Raw genomic sequence first — 23,621 nt, forward strand, 5'->3', positions numbered from 1 at the left:
TTCGTGTTTATTTAGCCGGATGGGAAGGCAGCGCTTTCTTGTACGTGACGGGATGCAAATTCTTGAAGGCTCTCTTTAGTGACGGGTCCAAACAAAGATCTCATCTGCTCCTCTAGCCCTATCGGCGACTCGTGCACTTCGAGCCTTCTTAGTGACGGCGCAAGTTGCTAACTGCTGACTGCGTTGGTGGTATAGTGGTGAGCATAGCTGCCTTCCAAGCAGTTGACCCGGATTCGATTCCCGGCCAACGCATGTCCTTTGGCTCGGGCTGACGTCGAAGCAGAACTCCCTCTGTGACCTGTGCCTCCACCCAAAACTTTTGGATGGAATAATTTCGGATGGACCCATCATTAGCTGAAGTCGCACAACACTTGCAACACTACCCGTAGCAGGGGTCATTGTTTGGACTCTTTTTTTTTTTTTTTTTTATTGCGCTTTAAACAAAAAGTATTGTGTCAATGCAACTGAACAACATTTATTAGGAACACAGTGCGTCAATAAAGCTACTGACTTCCGCCTGCGTTGGTGGTATAGTGGTGAGCATAGCTGCCTTCCAAGCAGTTGAGCCGGGTTCGATTCCCGGCCAACGCATGTCCTTTGGCTCGGGCTGACGTCGAAGCAGAACTCCTTCTGTGACCTGCGACTCCAACCAAACATTTTGGATGGATCATTCGGAAGACGAAAAGAACCAGCTCTCCCCGTCGGGGAATCGAACCCCGGTCTTCCGCGTGACAGGCGGAGATACTGTCCACTATACTAACGAGGAGCCGTGCATGCTGCCGTTTCTCCCCCAACTGACGGCACTGCACTGACATAACTAAACAATGCATGGCTTCTTCTGACGCAGACCCAGCCCTAGCACCGTAAAATTTCTGATGGACCCATCATTAGCTGAAGTCGCATAACACTTGGAACACTACCCGTAGCAGGGGTCATTGTTTGGACTCTTTTTTTTTTTTTTTTTTTTTTTTAAATTGCGCTTTAAACAAAAAGTATTGCGTCAATGCAACTGAACAACATTAATTAGGAACATAGTGCGTCAAAAAGCAAAATGACAGTTAAAGGCATTTCGTTATTGAACTCTTTGATGACATCATTCAGCTAAGTTCAGTTTAAATAGTATCTGTGCAATAATTTGCAATCAAGTCAACGATATCGCTGTACTTGAAGTGTCCCCAGCTCCGCCTGCCAGAAGCGACAGAGGCAAGAAACCAAAACTCGATCGGTGAAAGGATGGAGAAAAAACCCGGTGAGAAACCAGGCTCAGTCGGGGAGACAGTTCTCCCCTTGTCAGACGAAACAGGTAGATCAGCTCCAGGCTGCAGGAATGTCAGACTGTGCAGAAGAATCATCTGTTTCCTGTGGTCTTGTCCAGGTGGTCTTTACAGGGGATTTGTATCTGCGGCTCATCTAGTTGTCACGGTCTCCGCTGTGTTTCTGGGCCATAGAGGTCCTTTCTAGGTGTTGATCCAACATCTTCTCTGGATACGAACTGGATCCGGGTGACTGAAGCGGATACAGACTGGATCTGGTGGCTACGGTGACCTCGGAATAAGGGATTTCTCCTCTAGCCCTATCGGCGACTCGTGCACTTCGAGCCTTCTTAGTGACGGCGCAAGTTGCTGACTGCCGACTGCGTTGGTGGTATAGTGGTGAGCATAGCTGCCTTCCAAGCAGTTGACCCGGATTCGATTCCCGGCCAACGCATGTCCTTTGGCTCGGGCTGACATCGAAGCAGAACTCCCTCTGTGACCTGTGCCTCCACCCAAAACTTTTGGATGGAATAATTTCGGATGGACCCATCATTAGCTGAAGTCGCATAACCCTTGCAACACTACCGGTAGCAGGGGTCATTGTTTGGACTCTTTTTTTTTTATTATTTTTTTTATTGCGCTTTAAACAAAAAGTATTGTGTCAATGCAACTGAACAACATTTATTAGGAACACAGTGCGTCAAAAAGCAAAATGACAGTTAAAGGCATTTCGTTATTGAACTCTTTGATGACATCATTCAGGTAAGTTCAGTTTAAATAGTATCTGTGCAATAATTTGCAATCAAGTCAACGATATCGCTGTACATGAAGTGTCCCCAGCTCCGCCTGCCAGAAGCGACAGAGGGAAGAAACCAAAACTCGATCGGTGAAAGGATGGAGAAAAAACCCGGTGAGAAACCAGGCTCAGTCAGGGAGACAGTTCTCCCCTTGTCAGACGAAACCAGTAGATCAGCTTTTTTTTAATTGCGCTTTAAACAAAAAGTATTGTGTCAATGCAACTGAACAACATTTATTAGGAACACAGTGCGTCAATAAAGCTACTGACTTCCGCCTGCGTTGTTGGTATAGTGGTGAGCATAGCTGCCTTCCAAGCAGTTGACCCGGGTTCGATTCCCGGCCAACGCATGTCCTTTGGCTCGGGCTGACGTCGAAGCAGAACTCCTTCTGTGACCTGCGAATCCAACCGAACATTTTGGATGGATCATTCGGAAGACGAAAAGAACCAGCTCTCCCCGTCGAACCCCGGTCTTCCGCGTGACAGGCGGAGATACTGTCCACTATACTAACGAGGAGCCGTGCATGCTGCCGTTTCTCCCCCAACTGACGGCACTGCACTGACATAACTAAACAATGCATGGCTTCTTCTGACGCAGACCCAGCCCTAGCACCGTAAAATTTCTGATGGACCCATCATTAGCTGAAGTCGCATAACACTTGGAACACTACCCGTAGCAGGGGTCATTGTTTGGACTCTTTTTTTTTTTTTTTTTTTTTTAATTGCGCTTTAAACAGAAAGTATTGCGTCAATGCAACTGAACAACATTAATTAGGAACACAGTGCGTCAAAAAGCAAAATGACAGTTAAAGGCATTTCGTTATTGAACTCTTTGATGACATCATTCAGCTAAGTTCAGTTTAAATAGTATCTGTGCAATAATTTGCAATCAAGTCAACGATATCGCTGTACATGAAGTGTCCCCAGCTCCGCCTGCCAGAAGCGACAGAGGGAAGAAACCAAAACTCGATCGGTGAAAGGATGGAGAAAAAACCCGGTGAGAAACCAGGCTCAGTCGGGGAGACAGTTCTCCCCTTGTCAGACGAAACCAGTAGATCAGCTCCAGGCTGCAGGAATGTCAGACTGTGCAGAAGAATCATCTGTTTCCTGTGGTCTTGTCCAGGTGGTCTTTACAAGGGATTTGTATCTGCGGCTCATCTAGTTGTCACGGTCTCCGCTGTGTTTCTGGGCCATAGAGGTCCTTTCTAGGTGTTGATCCACCATCTTCTCTGGATACGGACTGGATCCGGGTGACTGAAGCGGATACAGACTGGATCTGGTGGCTACGGTGACCTCGGAATAAGGGATTTCTTTAAAAGACTTTTTTTTTTCATATAAGATTTTATCCAACTTTTCAGATAGAGGCATGAGAAAGAGATTGCCTTGATTGGGCTTTTGGTTATTATAGGCACTCTCTGCGTTTGACCACTTCGTGTTTATTTAGCCGGATGGGAAGGCAGCGCTTTCTTGTACGTGACGGGATGCAAATTCTTGAAGGCTCTCTTTAGTGACGGGTCCAAACAAAGATCTCATCTGCTCCTCTAGCCCTATCGGCGACTCGTGCACTTCGAGCCTTCTTAGTGACGGCGCAAGTTGCTGACTGCTGAATGCGTTGGTGGTATAGTGGTGAGCATAGCTGCCTTCCAAGCAGTTGACACGGATTCGATTCCCGGCCCACGCATATCCTTTGGCTCGGGCTGACGTCGAAGCAGAACTCCCTCTGTGACCTGTGCCTCCACCCAAAACTTTTGGATGGAATAATTTCGGATGGACCCATCATTAGCGGAAGTCGCATAACCCTTGCAACACTACCGGTAGCAGGGGTCATTGTTTGGACTCTTTTTTTTTTTTTTTTTTTTTTTTTTTTTATTGCGCTTTAAACAAAAAGTAGTGTGTCAATGCAACTGAACAACATTTATTAGGAACACAGTGCGTCAATAAAGCTACTGACTTCCGCCTGCGTTGGTGGTATAGTGGTGAGCATAGCTGCCTTCCAAGCAGTTGACCCGGGTTCGATTCCCGGCCAACGCATGTCCTTTGGCTCGGGCTGACGTCGAAGCAGAACTCCTTCTGTGACCTGCGACTCCAACCAAACATTTTGGATGGATCATTTGGAAGACGAAAAGAACCAGCTCTCCCTGTCGGGGAATTGAACCCCGGTCTTCCGCGTGACAGGCGGAGATACTGTCCACTATACTAACGAGGAGCCGTGGATGCTGCCGTTTCTCCCCCAACTGACGGCACTGCACTGACATAACTAAACAATGCATGGCTTCTTCTGACGCAGACCCAGCCCTAGCACCGTAAAATTTCTGATGGACCCATCATTAGCTGAAGTCGCATAACACTTGGAACACTACCCGTAGCAGGGGTCATTGTTTGGACTCTTTTTTTTTTTTTTTTTTTTTAAATTGCGCTTTAAACAGAAAGTATTGCGTCAATGCAACTGAACAACATTAATTAGGAACACAGTGCGTCAAAAAGCAAAATGACAGTTAAAGGCATTTCGTTATTGAACTCTTTGATGACATCATTCAGCTAAGTTCAGTTTAAATAGTATCTGTGCAATAATTTGCAATCAAGTCAACGATATCGCTGTACATGAAGTGTCCCCAGCTCCGCCTGCCAGAAGCGACAGAGGGAAGAAACCAAAACTCGATCGGTGAAAGGATGGAGAAAAAACCCGGTGAGAAACCAGGCTCAGTCGGGGAGACAGTTCTCCCCTTGTCAGACGAAACCAGTAGATCAGCTCCAGGCTGCAGGAATGTCAGACTGTGCAGAAGAATCATCTGTTTCCTGTGGTCTTGTCCAGGTGGTCTTTACAAGGGATTTGTATCTGCGGCTCATCTAGTTGTCACGGTCTCCGCTGTGTTTCTGGGCCATAGAGGTCCTTTCTAGGTGTTGATCCACCATCTTCTCTGGATACGGACTGGATCCGGGTGACTGAAGCGGATACAGACTGGATCTGGTGGCTACGGTGACCTCGGAATAAGGGATTTCTTTAAAAGACTTTTTTTTTCATATAAGATTTTATCCAACTTTTCAGATAGAGGCATGAGAAAGAGATTGCCTTGATTGGGCTTTTGGTTATTATAGGCACTCTCTGCGTTTGACCACTTCGTGTTTATTTAGCCGGATGGGAAGGCAGCGCTTTCTTGTACGTGACGGGATGCAAATTCTTGAAGGCTCTCTTTAGTGACGGGTCCAAACAAAGATCTCATCTGCTCCTCTAGCCCTATCGGCGACTCGTGCACTTCGAGCCTTCTTAGTGACGGCGCAAGTTGCTGACTGCTGACTGCGTTGGTGGTATAGTGGTGAGCATAGCTGCCTTCCAAGCAGTTGGAGAGAGCAGTGCGCATGTCCTTTTGCTCGGGCTGACGTCGAAGCAGAACTCCCTCTGTGACCTGTGCCTCCACCCAAAACTTTTGGATGGAATAATTTCGGATGGACCCATCATTAGCTGAAGTCGCATAACACTTGCAACACTACCCGTAGCAGGGGTCATTGTTTGGACTCTTTTTTTTTTTTTAATTGCGCTTTAAACAAAAAGTATTGTGTCAATGCAACTGAACAACATTTATTAGGAACACAGTGCGTCAATAAAGCTACTGACTTCCGCCTGCGTTGGCGGTCTCCGCTGTGTTTCTGGGCCATAGAGGTCCTTTCTAGGTGTTGATCCAACATCTTCTCTGGATACGGACTGGATCCGGGTGACTGAAGCGGATACAGACTGGATCTGGTGGCTACGGTGACCTCGGAATAAGGGATTTCTTTAAAATACTTTTTTTTTCATATAAGATTTTATCCAACTTTTCAGACAGAGGCATGAGAAAGAGATTGCCTTGATTGGGCTTTTGGTTATTATAGGCACTCTCTGCGTTTGACCACTTCGTGTTTATTTAGCCGGATGGGAAGGCAGCGCTTTCTTGTACGTGACGGGATGCAAATTCTTGAAGGCTCTCTTTAGTGACGGGTCCAAACAAAGATCTCATCTGCTCCTCTAGCCCTATCGGCGACTCGTGCACTTCGAGCCTTCTTAGTGACGGCGCAAGTTGCTGACTGCTGACTGCGTTGGTGGTATAGTGGTGAGCATAGCTGCCTTCCAAGCAGTTGACCCGGATTCGATTCCCGGCCAACGCATGTCCTTTGGCTCGGGCTGACGTCGAAGCAGAACTCCCTCTGTGACCTGAGACTCCAACCAAACATTTTGGATGGATCATTCGGAAGACGAAAAGAACCAGCTCTCCCCGTCGGGGAATCGAACCCCGGTCTTCCGCGTGACAGGCGGAGATACTGTCCACTATACTAACGAGGAGCCGTGCATGCTGCCGTTTCTCCCCCAACTGACGGCACTGCACTGACATAACTAAACAATGCATGGCTTCTTCTGACGCAGACCCAGCCCTAGCACCGTAAAATTTCTGATGGACCCATCATTAGCTGAAGTCGCATAACACTTGGAACACTACCCGTAGCAGGGGTCATTGTTTGGACTCTTTTTTTTTTTCTTTTTTTTTTTTTAAATTGCGCTTTAAACAAAAAGTATTGCGTCAATGCAACTGAACAACATTAATTAGGAACATAGTGCGTCAAAAAGCAAAATGACAGTTAAAGGCATTTCGTTATTGAACTCTTTGATGACATCATTCAGCTAAGTTCAGTTTAAATAGTATCTGTGCAATAATTTGCAATCAAGTCAACGATATCGCTGTACTTGAAGTGTCCCCAGCTCCGCCTGCCAGAAGCGACAGAGGCAAGAAACCAAAACTCGATCGGTGAAAGGATGGAGAAAAAACCTGGTGAGAAACCAGGCTCAGTCGGGGAGACAGTTCTCCCCTTGTCAGACGAAACAGGTAGATCAGCTCCAGGCTGCAGGAATGTCAGACTGTGCAGAAGAATCATCTGTTTCCTGTGGTCTTGTCCAGGTGGTCTTTACAGGGGATTTGTATCTGCGGCTCATCTAGTTGTCACGGTCTCCGCTGTGTTTCTGGGCCATAGAGGTCCTTTCTAGGTGTTGATCCAACATCTTCTCTGGATACGGACTGGATCCGGGTGACTGAAGCGGATACAGACTGGATCTGGTGGCTACGGTGACCTCGGAATAAGGGATTTCTCCTCTAGCCCTATCGGCGACTCGTGCACTTCGAGCCTTCTTAGTGACGGCGCAAGTTGCTGACTGCTGACTGCGTTGGTGGTATAGTGGTGAGCATAGCTGCCTTCCAAGCAGTTGACCAGGATTCGATTCCCGGCCAACGCATGTCCTTTGGCTCGGGCTGACGTCGAAGCAGAACTCCCTCTGTGACCTGTGCCTCCACCCAAAACTTTTGGATGGAATAATTTCGGATGGACCCATCATTAGCTGAAGTCGCATAACACTTGCAACACTACCCGTAGCAGGGGTCATTATTTGGACTCTTTTTTTTTTTTTTAATTGCGCTTTAAACAAAAAGTATTGTGTCAATGCAACTGAACAACATTTATTAGGAACACAGTGCGTCAATAAAGCTACTGACTTCCGCCTGCGTTGGCGGTCTCCGCTGTGTTTCTGGGCCATAGAGGTCCTTTCTAGGTGTTGATCCAACATCTTCTCTGGATACGGACTGGATCCGGGTGACTGAAGCGGATACAGACTGGATCTGGTGGCTACGGTGACCTCGGAATAAGGGATTTCTTTAAAAGACTTTTTTTTTTCATATAAGATTTTATCCAACTTTTCAGACAGAGGCATGAGAAAGAGATTGCCTTGATTGGGCTTTTGGTTATTATAGGCACTCTCTGCGTTTGACCACTTCGTGTTTATTTAGCCGGATGGGAAGGCAGCGCTTTCTTGTACGTGACGGGATGCAAATTCTTGAAGGCTCTCTTTAGTGACGGGTCCAAACAAAGATCTCATCTGCTCCTCTAGCCCTATCGGCGACTCGTGCACTTCGAGCCTTCTTAGTGACGGCGCAAGTTGCTAACTGCTGACTGCGTTGGTGGTATAGTGGTGAGCATAGCTGCCTTCCAAGCAGTTGACCCGGATTCGATTCCCGGCCAACGCATGTCCTTTGGCTCGGGCTGACGTCGAAGCAGAACTCCCTCTGTGACCTGTGCCTCCACCCAAAACTTTTGGATGGAATAATTTCGGATGGACCCATCATTAGCTGAAGTCGCACAACACTTGCAACACTACCCGTAGCAGGGGTCATTGTTTGGACTCTTTTTTTTTTTTTTTTTTATTGCGCTTTAAACAAAAAGTATTGTGTCAATGCAACTGAACAACATTTATTAGGAACACAGTGCGTCAATAAAGCTACTGACTTCCGCCTGCGTTGGTGGTATAGTGGTGAGCATAGCTGCCTTCCAAGCAGTTGAGCCGGGTTCGATTCCCGGCCAACGCATGTCCTTTGGCTCGGGCTGACGTCGAAGCAGAACTCCTTCTGTGACCTGCGACTCCAACCAAACATTTTGGATGGATCATTCGGAAGACGAAAAGAACCAGCTCTCCCCGTCGGGGAATCGAACCCCGGTCTTCCGCGTGACAGGCGGAGATACTGTCCACTATACTAACGAGGAGCCGTGCATGCTGCCGTTTCTCCCCCAACTGACGGCACTGCACTGACATAACTAAACAATGCATGGCTTCTTCTGACGCAGACCCAGCCCTAGCACCGTAAAATTTCTGATGGACCCATCATTAGCTGAAGTCGCATAACACTTGGAACACTACCCGTAGCAGGGGTCATTGTTTGGACTCTTTTTTTTTTTTTTTTTTTTTTTTAAATTGCGCTTTAAACAAAAAGTATTGCGTCAATGCAACTGAACAACATTAATAAGGAACATAGTGCGTCAAAAAGCAAAATGACAGTTAAAGGCATTTCGTTATTGAACTCTTTGATGACATCATTCAGCTAAGTTCAGTTTAAATAGTATCTGTGCAATAATTTGCAATCAAGTCAACGATATCGCTGTACTTGAAGTGTCCCCAGCTCCGCCTGCCAGAAGCGACAGAGGCAAGAAACCAAAACTCGATCGGTGAAAGGATGGAGAAAAAACCCGGTGAGAAACCAGGCTCAGTCGGGGAGACAGTTCTCCCCTTGTCAGACGAAACAGGTAGATCAGCTCCAGGCTGCAGGAATGTCAGACTGTGCAGAAGAATCATCTGTTTCCTGTGGTCTTGTCCAGGTGGTCTTTACAGGGGATTTGTATCTGCGGCTCATCTAGTTGTCACGGTCTCCGCTGTGTTTCTGGGCCATAGAGGTCCTTTCTAGGTGTTGATCCAACATCTTCTCTGGATACGAACTGGATCCGGGTGACTGAAGCGGATACAGACTGGATCTGGTGGCTACGGTGACCTCGGAATAAGGGATTTCTCCTCTAGCCCTATCGGCGACTCGTGCACTTCGAGCCTTCTTAGTGACGGCGCAAGTTGCTGACTGCCGACTGCGTTGGTGGTATAGTGGTGAGCATAGCTGCCTTCCAAGCAGTTGACCCGGATTCGATTCCCGGCCAACGCATGTCCTTTGGCTCGGGCTGACATCGAAGCAGAACTCCCTCTGTGACCTGTGCCTCCACCCAAAACTTTTGGATGGAATAATTTCGGATGGACCCATCATTAGCTGAAGTCGCATAACCCTTGCAACACTACCGGTAGCAGGGGTCATTGTTTGGACTCTTTTTTTTTTATTATTTTTTTTATTGCGCTTTAAACAAAAAGTATTGTGTCAATGCAACTGAACAACATTTATTAGGAACACAGTGCGTCAAAAAGCAAAATGACAGTTAAAGGCATTTCGTTATTGAACTCTTTGATGACATCATTCAGGTAAGTTCAGTTTAAATAGTATCTGTGCAATAATTTGCAATCAAGTCAACGATATCGCTGTACATGAAGTGTCCCCAGCTCCGCCTGCCAGAAGCGACAGAGGGAAGAAACCAAAACTCGATCGGTGAAAGGATGGAGAAAAAACCCGGTGAGAAACCAGGCTCAGTCAGGGAGACAGTTCTCCCCTTGTCAGACGAAACCAGTAGATCAGCTTTTTTTTAATTGCGCTTTAAACAAAAAGTATTGTGTCAATGCAACTGAACAACATTTATTAGGAACACAGTGCGTCAATAAAGCTACTGACTTCCGCCTGCGTTGTTGGTATAGTGGTGAGCATAGCTGCCTTCCAAGCAGTTGACCCGGGTTCGATTCCCGGCCAACGCATGTCCTTTGGCTCGGGCTGACGTCGAAGCAGAACTCCTTCTGTGACCTGCGAATCCAACCGAACATTTTGGATGGATCATTCGGAAGACGAAAAGAACCAGCTCTCCCCGTCGAACCCCGGTCTTCCGCGTGACAGGCGGAGATACTGTCCACTATACTAACGAGGAGCCGTGCATGCTGCCGTTTCTCCCCCAACTGACGGCACTGCACTGACATAACTAAACAATGCATGGCTTCTTCTGACGCAGACCCAGCCCTAGCACCGTAAAATTTCTGATGGACCCATCATTAGCTGAAGTCGCATAACACTTGGAACACTACCCGTAGCAGGGGTCATTGTTTGGACTCTTTTTTTTTTTTTTTTTTTTTTTAATTGCGCTTTAAACAGAAAGTATTGCGTCAATGCAACTGAACAACATTAATTAGGAACACAGTGCGTCAAAAAGCAAAATGACAGTTAAAGGCATTTCGTTATTGAACTCTTTGATGACATCATTCAGCTAAGTTCAGTTTAAATAGTATCTGTGCAATAATTTGCAATCAAGTCAACGATATCGCTGTACATGAAGTGTCCCCAGCTCCGCCTGCCAGAAGCGACAGAGGGAAGAAACCAAAACTCGATCGGTGAAAGGATGGAGAAAAAACCCGGTGAGAAACCAGGCTCAGTCGGGGAGACAGTTCTCCCCTTGTCAGACGAAACCAGTAGATCAGCTCCAGGCTGCAGGAATGTCAGACTGTGCAGAAGAATCATCTGTTTCCTGTGGTCTTGTCCAGGTGGTCTTTACAAGGGATTTGTATCTGCGGCTCATCTAGTTGTCACGGTCTCCGCTGTGTTTCTGGGCCATAGAGGTCCTTTCTAGGTGTTGATCCACCATCTTCTCTGGATACGGACTGGATCCGGGTGACTGAAGCGGATACAGACTGGATCTGGTGGCTACGGTGACCTCGGAATAAGGGATTTCTTTAAAAGACTTTTTTTTTTCATATAAGATTTTATCCAACTTTTCAGATAGAGGCATGAGAAAGAGATTGCCTTGATTGGGCTTTTGGTTATTATAGGCACTCTCTGCGTTTGACCACTTCGTGTTTATTTAGCCGGATGGGAAGGCAGCGCTTTCTTGTACGTGACGGGATGCAAATTCTTGAAGGCTCTCTTTAGTGACGGGTCCAAACAAAGATCTCATCTGCTCCTCTAGCCCTATCGGCGACTCGTGCACTTCGAGCCTTCTTAGTGACGGCGCAAGTTGCTGACTGCTGAATGCGTTGGTGGTATAGTGGTGAGCATAGCTGCCTTCCAAGCAGTTGACACGGATTCGATTCCCGGCCCACGCATATCCTTTGGCTCGGGCTGACGTCGAAGCAGAACTCCCTCTGTGACCTGTGCCTCCACCCAAAACTTTTGGATGGAATAATTTCGGATGGACCCATCATTAGCGGAAGTCGCATAACCCTTGCAACACTACCGGTAGCAGGGATCATTGTTTGGACTCTTTTTTTTTTTTTTTTTTTTTTTTTTTTTATTGCGCTTTAAACAAAAAGTAGTGTGTCAATGCAACTGAACAACATTTATTAGGAACACAGTGCGTCAATAAAGCTACTGACTTCCGCCTGCGTTGGTGGTATAGTGGTGAGCATAGCTGCCTTCCAAGCAGTTGACCCGGGTTCGATTCCCGGCCAACGCATGTCCTTTGGCTCGGGCTGACGTCGAAGCAGAACTCCTTCTGTGACCTGCGACTCCAACCAAACATTTTGGATGGATCATTCGGAAGACGAAAAGAACCAGCTCTCCCTGTCGGGGAATTGAACCCCGGTCTTCCGCGTGACAGGCGGAGATACTGTCCACTATACTAACGAGGAGCCGTGGATGCTGCCGTTTCTCCCCCAACTGACGGCACTGCACTGACATAACTAAACAATGCATGGCTTCTTCTGACGCAGACCCAGCCCTAGCACCGTAAAATTTCTGATGGACCCATCATTAGCTGAAGTCGCATAACACTTGGAACACTACCCGTAGCAGGGGTCATTGTTTGGACTCTTTTTTTTTTTTTTTTTTTTAAATTGCGCTTTAAACAGAAAGTATTGCGTCAATGCAACTGAACAACATTAATTAGGAACACAGTGCGTCAAAAAGCAAAATGACAGTTAAAGGCATTTCGTTATTGAACTCTTTGATGACATCATTCAGCTAAGTTCAGTTTAAATAGTATCTGTGCAATAATTTGCAATCAAGTCAACGATATCGCTGTACATGAAGTGTCCCCAGCTCCGCCTGCCAGAAGCGACAGAGGGAAGAAACCAAAACTCGATCGGTGAAAGGATGGAGAAAAAACCCGGTGAGAAACCAGGCTCAGTCGGGGAGACAGTTCTCCCCTTGTCAGACGAAACCAGTAGATCAGCTCCAGGCTGCAGGAATGTCAGACTGTGCAGAAGAATCATCTGTTTCCTGTGGTCTTGTCCAGGTGGTCTTTACAAGGGATTTGTATCTGCGGCTCATCTAGTTGTCACGGTCTCCGCTGTGTTTCTGGGCCATAGAGGTCCTTTCTAGGTGTTGATCCACCATCTTCTCTGGATACGGACTGGATCCGGGTGACTGAAGCGGATACAGACTGGATCTGGTGGCTACGGTGACCTCGGAATAAGGGATTTCTTTAAAAGACTTTTTTTTTCATATAAGATTTTATCCAACTTTTCAGATAGAGGCATGAGAAAGAGATTGCCTTGATTGGGCTTTTGGTTATTATAGGCACTCTCTGCGTTTGACCACTTCGTGTTTATTTAGCCGGATGGGAAGGCAGCGCTTTCTTGTACGTGACGGGATGCAAATTCTTGAAGGCTCTCTTTAGTGACGGGTCCAAACAAAGATCTCATCTGCTCCTCTAGCCCTATCGGCGACTCGTGCACTTCGAGCCTTCTTAGTGACGGCGCAAGTTGCTGACTGCTGACTGCGTTGGTGGTATAGTGGTGAGCATAGCTGCCTTCCAAGCAGTTGGAGAGAGCAGTGCGCATGTCCTTTTGCTCGGGCTGACGTCGAAGCAGAACTCCCTCTGTGACCTGTGCCTCCACCCAAAACTTTTGGATGGAATAATTTCGGATGGACCCATCATTAGCTGAAGTCGCATAACACTTGCAACACTACCCGTAGCAGGGGTCATTGTTTGGACTCTTTTTTTTTTTTTAATTGCGCTTTAAACAAAAAGTATTGTGTCAATGCAACTGAACAACATTTATTAGGAACACAGTGCGTCAATAAAGCTACTGACTTCCGCCTGCGTTGGCGGTCTCCGCTGTGTTTCTGGGCCATAGAGGTCCTTTCTAGGTGTTGATCCAACATCTTCTCTGGATACGGACTGGATCCGGGTGACTGAAGCGGATACAGACTGGATCTGGTGGCTACGGTGACCTCGGAATAAGGGATTTCTTTAAAATACTTTTTTTTTCATATAAGATTTTATCCAACTTTTCAGACAGAGGCATGAGAAAGAGATTGCCTTGATTGGGCTTTTGGTTATTATAGGCACTCTCTGCGTTTGACCACTTCGTGTTTATTTAGCCGGATGGGAAGGCAGCGCTTTCTTGTACGTGACGGGATGCAAATTCTTGAAGGCTCTCTTTAGTGACGGGTCCAAACAAAGATCTCATCTGCTCCTCTAGCCCTATCGGCGACTCGTGCACTTCGAGCCTTCTTAGTGACGGCGCAAGTTGCTGACTGCTGACTGTGTTGGTGGTATAGTGGTGAGCATAGCTGCCTTCCAAGCAGTTGACCCGGATTCGATTCCCGGCCAACGCATGTCCTTTGGCTCGGGCTGACGTCGAAGCAGAACTCCCTCTGTGACCTGAGACTCCAACCAAACATTTTGGATGGATCATTCGGAAGACGAAAAGAACCAGCTCTCCCCGTCGGGGAATCGAACCCCGGTCTTCCGCGTGACAGGCGGAGATACTGTCCACTATACTAACGAGGAGCCGTGCATGCTGCCGTTTCTCCCCCAACTGACGGCACTGCACTGACATAACTAAACAATGCATGGCTTCTTCTGACGCAGACCCAGCCCTAGCACCGTAAAATTTCTGATGGACCCATCATTAGCTGAAGTCGCATAACACTTGGAACACTACCCGTAGCAGGGGTCATTGTTTGGACTCTTTTTTTTTTTTTTTTTTTTTTTTTAAATTGCGCTTTAAACAAAAAGTATTGCGTCAATGCAACTGAACAACATTAATTAGGAACATAGTGCGTCAAAAAGCAAAATGACAGTTAAAGGCATTTCGTTATTGAACTCTTTGATGACATCATTCAGCTAAGTTCAGTTTAAATAGTATCTGTGCAATAATTTGCAATCAAGTCAACGATATCGCTGTACTTGAAGTGTCCCCAGCTCCGCCTGCCAGAAGCGACAGAGGCAAGAAACCAAAACTCGATCGGTGAAAGGATGGAGAAAAAACCTGGTGAGAAACCAGGCTCAGTCGGGGAGACAGTTCTCCCCTTGTCAGACGAAACAGGTAGATCAGCTCCAGGCTGCAGGAATGTCAGACTGTGCAGAAGAATCATCTGTTTCCTGTGGTCTTGTCCAGGTGGTCTTTACAGGGGATTTGTATCTGCGGCTCATCTAGTTGTCACGGTCTCCGCTGTGTTTCTGGGCCATAGAGGTCCTTTCTAGGTGTTGATCCAACATCTTCTCTGGATACGGACTGGATCCGGGTGACTGAAGCGGATACAGACTGGATCTGGTGGCTACGGTGACCTCGGAATAAGGGATTTCTCCTCTAGCCCTATCGGCGACTCGTGCACTTCGAGCCTTCTTAGTGACGGCGCAAGTTGCTGACTGCTGACTGCGTTGGTGGTATAGTGGTGAGCATAGCTGCCTTCCAAGCAGTTGACCAGGATTCGATTCCCGGCCAACGCATGTCCTTTGGCTCGGGCTGACGTCGAAGCAGAACTCCCTCTGTGACCTGTGCCTCCACCCAAAACTTTTGGATGGAATAATTTCGGATGGACCCATCATTAGCTGAAGTCGCATAACACTTGCAACACTACCCGTAGCAGGGGTCATTGTTTGGACTCTTTTTTTTTTTTTTAATTGCGCTTTAAACAAAAAGTATTGTGTCAATGCAACTGAACAACATTTATTAGGAACACAGTGCGTCAATAAAGCTACTGACTTCCGCCTGCGTTGGCGGTCTCCGCTGTGTTTCTGGGCCATAGAGGTCCTTTCTAGGTGTTGATCCAACATCTTCTCTGGATACGGACTGGATCCGGGTGACTGAAGCGGATACAGACTGGATCTGGTGGCTACGGTGACCTCGGAATAAGGGATTTCTTTAAAAGACTTTTTTTTTTCATATAAGATTTTATCCAACTTTTCAGACAGAGGCATGAGAAAGAGATTGCCTTGATTGGGCTTTTGGTTATTATAGGCACTCTCTGCATTTGACCACTTCGTGTTTATTTAGCCGGATGGGAAGGCAGCGCTTTCTTGTACGTGACGGGATGCAAATTCTTGAAGGCTCTCTTTAGTGACGGGTCCAAACAAAGATCTCATCTGCTCCTCTAGCCCTATCGGCGACTCGTGCACTTCGAGCCTTCTTAGTGACGGCGCAAGTTGCTAACTGCTGACTGCGTTGGTGGTATAGTGGTGAGCATAGCTGCCTTCCAAGCAGTTGACCCGGATTCGATTCCCGGCCAACGCATGTCCTTTGGCTCGGGCTGACGTCGAAGCAGAACTCCCTCTGTGACCTGTGCCTCCACCCAAAACTTTTGGATGGAATAATTTCGGATGGACCCATCATTAGCTGAAGTCGCACAACACTTGCAACACTACCCGTAGCAGGGGTCATTGTTTGGACTCTTTTTTTTTTTTTTTTTATTGCGCTTTAAACAAAAAGTATTGTGTCAATGCAACTGAACAACATTTATTAGGAACACAGTGCGTCAATAAAGCTACTGACTTCCGCCTGCGTTGGTGGTATAGTGGTGAGCATAGCTGCCTTCCAAGCAGTTGAGCCGGGTTCGATTCCCGGCCAACGCATGTCCTTTGGCTCGGGCTGACGTCGAAGCAGAACTCCTTCTGTGACCTGCGACTCCAACCAAACATTTTGGATGGATCATTCGGAAGACGAAAAGAACCAGCTCTCCCCGTCGGGGAATCGAACCCCGGTCTTCCGCGTGACAGGCGGAGATACTGTCCACTATACTAACGAGGAGCCGTGCATGCTGCCGTTTCTCCCCCAACTGACGGCACTGCACTGACATAACTAAACAATGCATGGCTTCTTCTGACGCAGACCCAGCCCTAGCACCGTAAAATTTCTGATGGACCCATCATTAGCTGAAGTCGCATAACACTTGGAACACTACCCGTAGCAGGGGTCATTGTTTGGACTCTTTTTTTTTTTTTTTTTTTTTTTTAAATTGCGCTTTAAACAAAAAGTATTGCGTCAATGCAACTGAACAACATTAATTAGGAACATAGTGCGTCAAAAAGCAAAATGACAGTTAAAGGCATTTCGTTATTGAACTCTTTGATGACATCATTCAGCTAAGTTCAGTTTAAATAGTATCTGTGCAATAATTTGCAATCAAGTCAACGATATCGCTGTACTTGAAGTGTCCCCAGCTCCGCCTGCCAGAAGCGACAGAGGCAAGAAACCAAAACTCGATCGGTGAAAGGATGGAGAAAAAACCCGGTGAGAAACCAGGCTCAGTCGGGGAGACAGTTCTCCCCTTGTCAGACGAAACAGGTAGATCAGCTCCAGGCTGCAGGAATGTCAGACTGTGCAGAAGAATCATCTGTTTCCTGTGGTCTTGTCCAGGTGGTCTTTACAGGGGATTTGTATCTGCGGCTCATCTAGTTGTCACGGTCTCCGCTGTGTTTCTGGGCCATAGAGGTCCTTTCTAGGTGTTGATCCAACATCTTCTCTGGATACGAACTGGATCCGGGTGACTGAAGCGGATACAGACTGGATCTGGTGGCTACGGTGACCTCGGAATAAGGGATTTCTCCTCTAGCCCTATCGGCGACTCGTGCACTTCGAGCCTTCTTAGTGACGGCGCAAGTTGCTGACTGCCGACTGCGTTGGTGGTATAGTGGTGAGCATAGCTGCCTTCCAAGCAGTTGACCCGGATTCGATTCCCGGCCAACGCATGTCCTTTGGCTCGGGCTGACATCGAAGCAGAACTCCCTCTGTGACCTGTGCCTCCACCCAAAACTTTTGGATGGAATAATTTCGGATGGACCCATCATTAGCTGAAGTCGCATAACCCTTGCAACACTACCGGTAGCAGGGGTCATTGTTTGGACTCTTTTTTTTTTATTATTTTTTTTATTGCGCTTTAAACAAAAAGTATTGTGTCAATGCAACTGAACAACATTTATTAGGAACACAGTGCGTCAAAAAGCAAAATGACAGTTAAAGGCATTTCGTTATTGAACTCTTTGATGACATCATTCAGGTAAGTTCAGTTTAAATAGTATCTGTGCAATAATTTGCAATCAAGTCAACGATATCGCTGTACATGAAGTGTCCCCAGCTCCGCCTGCCAGAAGCGACAGAGGGAAGAAACCAAAACTCGATCGGTGAAAGGATGGAGAAAAAACCCGGTGAGAAACCAGGCTCAGTCAGGGAGACAGTTCTCCCCTTGTCAGACGAAACCAGTAGATCAGCTTTTTTTTAATTGCGCTTTAAACAAAAAGTATTGTGTCAATGCAACTGAACAACATTTATTAGGAACACAGTGCGTCAATAAAGCTACTGACTTCCGCCTGCGTTGTTGGTATAGTGGTGAGCATAGCTGCCTTCCAAGCAGTTGACCCGGGTTCGATTCCCGGCCAACGCATGTCCTTTGGCTCGGGCTGACGTCGAAGCAGAACTCCTTCTGTGACCTGCGAATCCAACCGAAAATTTTGGATGGATCATTCGGAAGACGAAAAGAACCAGCTCTCCCCGTCGAACCCCGGTCTTCCGCGTGACAGGCGGAGATACTGTCCACTATACTAACGAGGAGCCGTGCATGCTGCCGTTTCTCCCCCAACTGACGGCACTGCACTGACATAACTAAACAATGCATGGCTTCTTCTGACGCAGACCCAGCCCTAGCACCGTAAAATTTCTGATGGACCCATCATTAGCTGAAGTCGCATAACACTTGGAACACTACCCGTAGCAGGGGTCATTGTTTGGACTCTTTTTTTTTTTTTTTTTTTTTTAATTGCGCTTTAAACAGAAAGTATTGCGTCAATGCAACTGAACAACATTAATTAGGAACACAGTGCGTCAAAAAGCAAAATGACAGTTAAAGGCATTTCGTTATTGAACTCTTTGATGACATCATTCAGCTAAGTTCAGTTTAAATAGTATCTGTGCAATAATTTGCAATCAAGTCAACGATATCGCTGTACATGAAGTGTCCCCAGCTCCGCCTGCCAGAAGCGACAGAGGGAAGAAACCAAAACTCGATCGGTGAAAGGATGGAGAAAAAACCCGGTGAGAAACCAGGCTCAGTCGGGGAGACAGTTCTCCCCTTGTCAGACGAAACCAGTAGATCAGCTCCAGGCTGCAGGAATGTCAGACTGTGCAGAAGAATCATCTGTTTCCTGTGGTCTTGTCCAGGTGGTCTTTACAAGGGATTTGTATCTGCGGCTCATCTAGTTGTCACGGTCTCCGCTGTGTTTCTGGGCCATAGAGGTCCTTTCTAGGTGTTGATCCACCATCTTCTCTGGATACGGACTGGATCCGGGTGACTGAAGCGGATACAGACTGGATCTGGTGGCTACGGTGACCTCGGAATAAGGGATTTCTTTAAAAGACTTTTTTTTTTCATATAAGATTTTATCCAACTTTTCAGATAGAGGCATGAGAAAGAGATTGCCTTGATTGGGCTTTTGGTTATTATAGGCACTCTCTGCGTTTGACCACTTCGTGTTTATTTAGCCGGATGGGAAGGCAGCGCTTTCTTGTACGTGACGGGATGCAAATTCTTGAAGGCTCTCTTTAGTGACGGGTCCAAACAAAGATCTCATCTGCTCCTCTAGCCCTATCGGCGACTCGTGCACTTCGAGCCTTCTTAGTGACGGCGCAAGTTGCTGACTGCTGAATGCGTTGGTGGTATAGTGGTGAGCATAGCTGCCTTCCAAGCAGTTGACACGGATTCGATTCCCGGCCCACGCATATCCTTTGGCTCGGGCTGACGTCGAAGCAGAACTCCCTCTGTGACCTGTGCCTCCACCCAAAACTTTTGGATGGAATAATTTCGGATGGACCCATCATTAGCGGAAGTCGCATAACCCTTGCAACACTACCGGTAGCAGGGGTCATTGTTTGGACTCTTTTTTTTTTTTTTTTTTTTTTTTTTTTTATTGCGCTTTAAACAAAAAGTAGTGTGTCAATGCAACTGAACAACATTTATTAGGAACACAGTGCGTCAATAAAGCTACTGACTTCCGCCTGCGTTGGTGGTATAGTGGTGAGCATAGCTGCCTTCCAAGCAGTTGACCCGGGTTCGATTCCCGGCCAACGCATGTCCTTTGGCTCGGGCTGACGTCGAAGCAGAACTCCTTCTGTGACCTGCGACTCCAACCAAACATTTTGGATGGATCATTCGGAAGACGAAAAGAACCAGCTCTCCCTGTCGGGGAATTGAACCCCGGTCTTCCGCGTGACAGGCGGAGATACTGTCCACTATACTAACGAGGAGCCGTGGATGCTGCCGTTTCTCCCCCAACTGACGGCACTGCACTGACATAACTAAACAATGCATGGCTTCTTCTGACGCAGACCCAGCCCTAGCACCGTAAAATTTCTGATGGACCCATCATTAGCTGAAGTCGCATAACACTTGGAACACTACCCGTAGCAGGGGTCATTGTTTGGACTCTTTTTTTTTTTTTTTTTTTTTAAATTGCGCTTTAAACAGAAAGTATTGCGTCAATGCAACTGAACAACATTAATTAGGAACACAGTGCGTCAAAAAGCAAAATGACAGTTAAAGGCATTTCGTTATTGAACTCTTTGATGACATCATTCAGCTAAGTTCAGTTTAAATAGTATCTGTGCAATAATTTGCAATCAAGTCAACGATATCGCTGTACATGAAGTGTCCCCAGCTCCGCCTGCCAGAAGCGACAGAGGGAAGAAACCAAAACTCGATCGGTGAAAGGATGGAGAAAAAACCCGGTGAGAAACCAGGCTCAGTCGGGGAGACAGTTCTCCCCTTGTCAGACGAAACCAGTAGATCAGCTCCAGGCTGCAGGAATGTCAGACTGTGCAGAAGAATCATCTGTTTCCTGTGGTCTTGTCCAGGTGGTCTTTACAAGGGATTTGTATCTGCGGCTCATCTAGTTGTCACGGTCTCCGCTGTGTTTCTGGGCCATAGAGGTCCTTTCTAGGTGTTGATCCACCATCTTCTCTGGATACGGACTGGATCCGGGTGACTGAAGCGGATACAGACTGGATCTGGTGGCTACGGTGACCTCGGAATAAGGGATTTCTTTAAAAGACTTTTTTTTTCATATAAGATTTTATCCAACTTTTCAGATAGAGGCATGAGAAAGAGATTGCCTTGATTGGGCTTTTGGTTATTATAGGCACTCTCTGCGTTTGACCACTTCGTGTTTATTTAGCCGGATGGGAAGGCAGCGCTTTCTTGTACGTGACGGGATGCAAATTCTTGAAGGCTCTCTTTAGTGACGGGTCCAAACAAAGATCTCATCTGCTCCTCTAGCCCTATCGGCGACTCGTGCACTTCGAGCCTTCTTAGTGACGGCGCAAGTTGCTGACTGCTGACTGCGTTGGTGGTATAGTGGTGAGCATAGCTGCCTTCCAAGCAGTTGGAGAGAGCAGTGCGCATGTCCTTTTGCTCGGGCTGACGTCGAAGCAGAACTCCCTCTGTGACCTGTGCCTCCACCCAAAACTTTTGGATGGAATAATTTCGGATGGACCCATCATTAGCTGAAGTCGCATAACACTTGCAACACTACCCGTAGCAGGGGTCATTGTTTGGACTCTTTTTTTTTTTTTAATTGCGCTTTAAACAAAAAGTATTGTGTCAATGCAACTGAACAACATTTATTAGGAACACAGTGCGTCAATAAAGCTACTGACTTCCGCCTGCGTTGGCGGTCTCCGCTGTGTTTCTGGGCCATAGAGGTCCTTTCTAGGTGTTGATCCAACATCTTCTCTGGATACGGACTGGATCCGGGTGACTGAAGCGGATACAGACTGGATCTGGTGGCTACGGTGACCTCGGAATAAGGGATTTCTTTAAAATACTTTTTTTTTCATATAAGATTTTATCCAACTTTTCAGACAGAGGCATGAGAAAGAGATTGCCTTGATTGGGCTTTTGGTTATTATAGGCACTCTCTGCGTTTGACCACTTCGTGTTTATTTAGCCGGATGGGAAGGCAGCGCTTTCTTGTACGTGACGGGATGCAAATTCTTGAAGGCTCTCTTTAGTGACGGGTCCAAACAAAGATCTCATCTGCTCCTCTAGCCCTATCGGCGACTCGTGCACTTCGAGCCTTCTTAGTGACGGCGCAAGTTGCTGACTGCTGACTGTGTTGGTGGTATAGTGGTGAGCATAGCTGCCTTCCAAGCAGTTGACCCGGATTCGATTCCCGGCCAACGCATGTCCTTTGGCTCGGGCTGACGTCGAAGCAGAACTCCCTCTGTGACCTGAGACTCCAACCAAACATTTTGGATGGATCATTCGGAAGACGAAAAGAACCAGCTCTCCCCGTCGGGGAATCGAACCCCGGTCTTCCGCGTGACAGGCGGAGATACTGTCCACTATACTAACGAGGAGCCGTGCATGCTGCCGTTTCTCCCCCAACTGACGGCACTGCACTGACATAACTAAACAATGCATGGCTTCTTCTGACGCAGACCCAGCCCTAGCACCGTAAAATTTCTGATGGACCCATCATTAGCTGAAGTCGCATAACACTTGGAACACTACCCGTAGCAGGGGTCATTGTTTGGACTCTTTTTTTTTTTTTTTTTTTTTTTTTAAATTGCGCTTTAAACAAAAAGTATTGCGTCAATGCAACTGAACAACATTAATTAGGAACATAGTGCGTCAAAAAGCAAAATGACAGTTAAAGGCATTTCGTTATTGAACTCTTTGATGACATCATTCAGCTAAGTTCAGTTTAAATAGTATCTGTGCAATAATTTGCAATCAAGTCAACGATATCGCTGTACTTGAAGTGTCCCCAGCTCCGCCTGCCAGAAGCGACAGAGGCAAGAAACCAAAACTCGATCGGTGAAAGGATGGAGAAAAAACCTGGTGAGAAACCAGGCTCAGTCGGGGAGACAGTTCTCCCCTTGTCAGACGAAACAGGTAGATCAGCTCCAGGCTGCAGGAATGTCAGACTGTGCAGAAGAATCATCTGTTTCCTGTGGTCTTGTCCAGGTGGTCTTTACAGGGGATTTGTATCTGCGGCTCATCTAGTTGTCACGGTCTCCGCTGTGTTTCTGGGCCATAGAGGTCCTTTCTAGGTGTTGATCCAACATCTTCTCTGGATACGGACTGGATCCGGGTGACTGAAGCGGATACAGACTGGATCTGGTGGCTACGGTGACCTCGGAATAAGGGATTTCTCCTCTAGCCCTATCGGCGACTCGTGCACTTCGAGCCTTCTTAGTGACGGCGCAAGTTGCTGACTGCTGACTGCGTTGGTGGTATAGTGGTGAGCATAGCTGCCTTCCAAGCAGTTGACCAGGATTCGATTCCCGGCCAACGCATGTCCTTTGGCTCGGGCTGACGTCGAAGCAGAACTCCCTCTGTGACCTGTGCCTCCACCCAAAACTTTTGGATGGAATAATTTCGGATGGACCCATCATTAGCTGAAGTCGCATAACACTTGCAACACTACCCGTAGCAGGGGTCATTGTTTGGACTCTTTTTTTTTTTTTTAATTGCGCTTTAAACAAAAAGTATTGTGTCAATGCAACTGAACAACATTTATTAGGAACACAGTGCGTCAATAAAGCTACTGACTTCCGCCTGCGTTGGCGGTCTCCGCTGTGTTTCTGGGCCATAGAGGTCCTTTCTAGGTGTTGATCCAACATCTTCTCTGGATACGGACTGGATCCGGGTGACTGAAGCGGATACAGACTGGATCTGGTGGCTACGGTGACCTCGGAATAAGGGATTTCTTTAAAAGACTTTTTTTTTTCATATAAGATTTTATCCAACTTTTCAGACAGAGGCATGAGAAAGAGATTGCCTTGATTGGGCTTTTGGTTATTATAGGCACTCTCTGCATTTGACCACTTCGTGTTTATTTAGCCGGATGGGAAGGCAGCGCTTTCTTGTACGTGACGGGATGCAAATTCTTGAAGGCTCTCTTTAGTGACGGGTCCAAACAAAGATCTCATCTGC

General features: G+C 47.0%; 5 non-coding genes across 5 annotated transcripts; all 5 read right to left on the bottom strand.

The window, feature by feature from the left end:
• Window positions 1-694: 694 nt before the first annotated feature.
• Window positions 695-766, bottom strand: trnad-guc (transfer RNA aspartic acid (anticodon GUC)). The gene has a single exon. It is a non-coding gene; the product is annotated as a tRNA-Asp (tRNA).
• A 5,526-nt stretch (window positions 767-6,292) lies between these two features.
• Window positions 6,293-6,364, bottom strand: trnad-guc (transfer RNA aspartic acid (anticodon GUC)). The gene has a single exon. It is a non-coding gene; the product is annotated as a tRNA-Asp (tRNA).
• Window positions 6,365-8,532: 2,168 nt separating this feature from the next.
• Window positions 8,533-8,604, bottom strand: trnad-guc (transfer RNA aspartic acid (anticodon GUC)). Its single transcript has one exon. It is a non-coding gene; the product is annotated as a tRNA-Asp (tRNA).
• Window positions 8,605-14,130: 5,526 nt separating this feature from the next.
• On the bottom strand, window positions 14,131-14,202 carry trnad-guc (transfer RNA aspartic acid (anticodon GUC)). Its single transcript has one exon. It is a non-coding gene; the product is annotated as a tRNA-Asp (tRNA).
• A 2,167-nt stretch (window positions 14,203-16,369) lies between these two features.
• trnad-guc (transfer RNA aspartic acid (anticodon GUC)) lies at window positions 16,370-16,441 on the bottom strand. Its single transcript has one exon. It is a non-coding gene; the product is annotated as a tRNA-Asp (tRNA).
• Window positions 16,442-23,621: the final 7,180 nt, after the last annotated feature.

Source organism: Carassius gibelio, chromosome B19, assembly GCF_023724105.1.
Source record: "Carassius gibelio isolate Cgi1373 ecotype wild population from Czech Republic chromosome B19, carGib1.2-hapl.c, whole genome shotgun sequence".
Taxonomy (NCBI): domain Eukaryota; kingdom Metazoa; phylum Chordata; class Actinopteri; order Cypriniformes; family Cyprinidae; genus Carassius; species Carassius gibelio.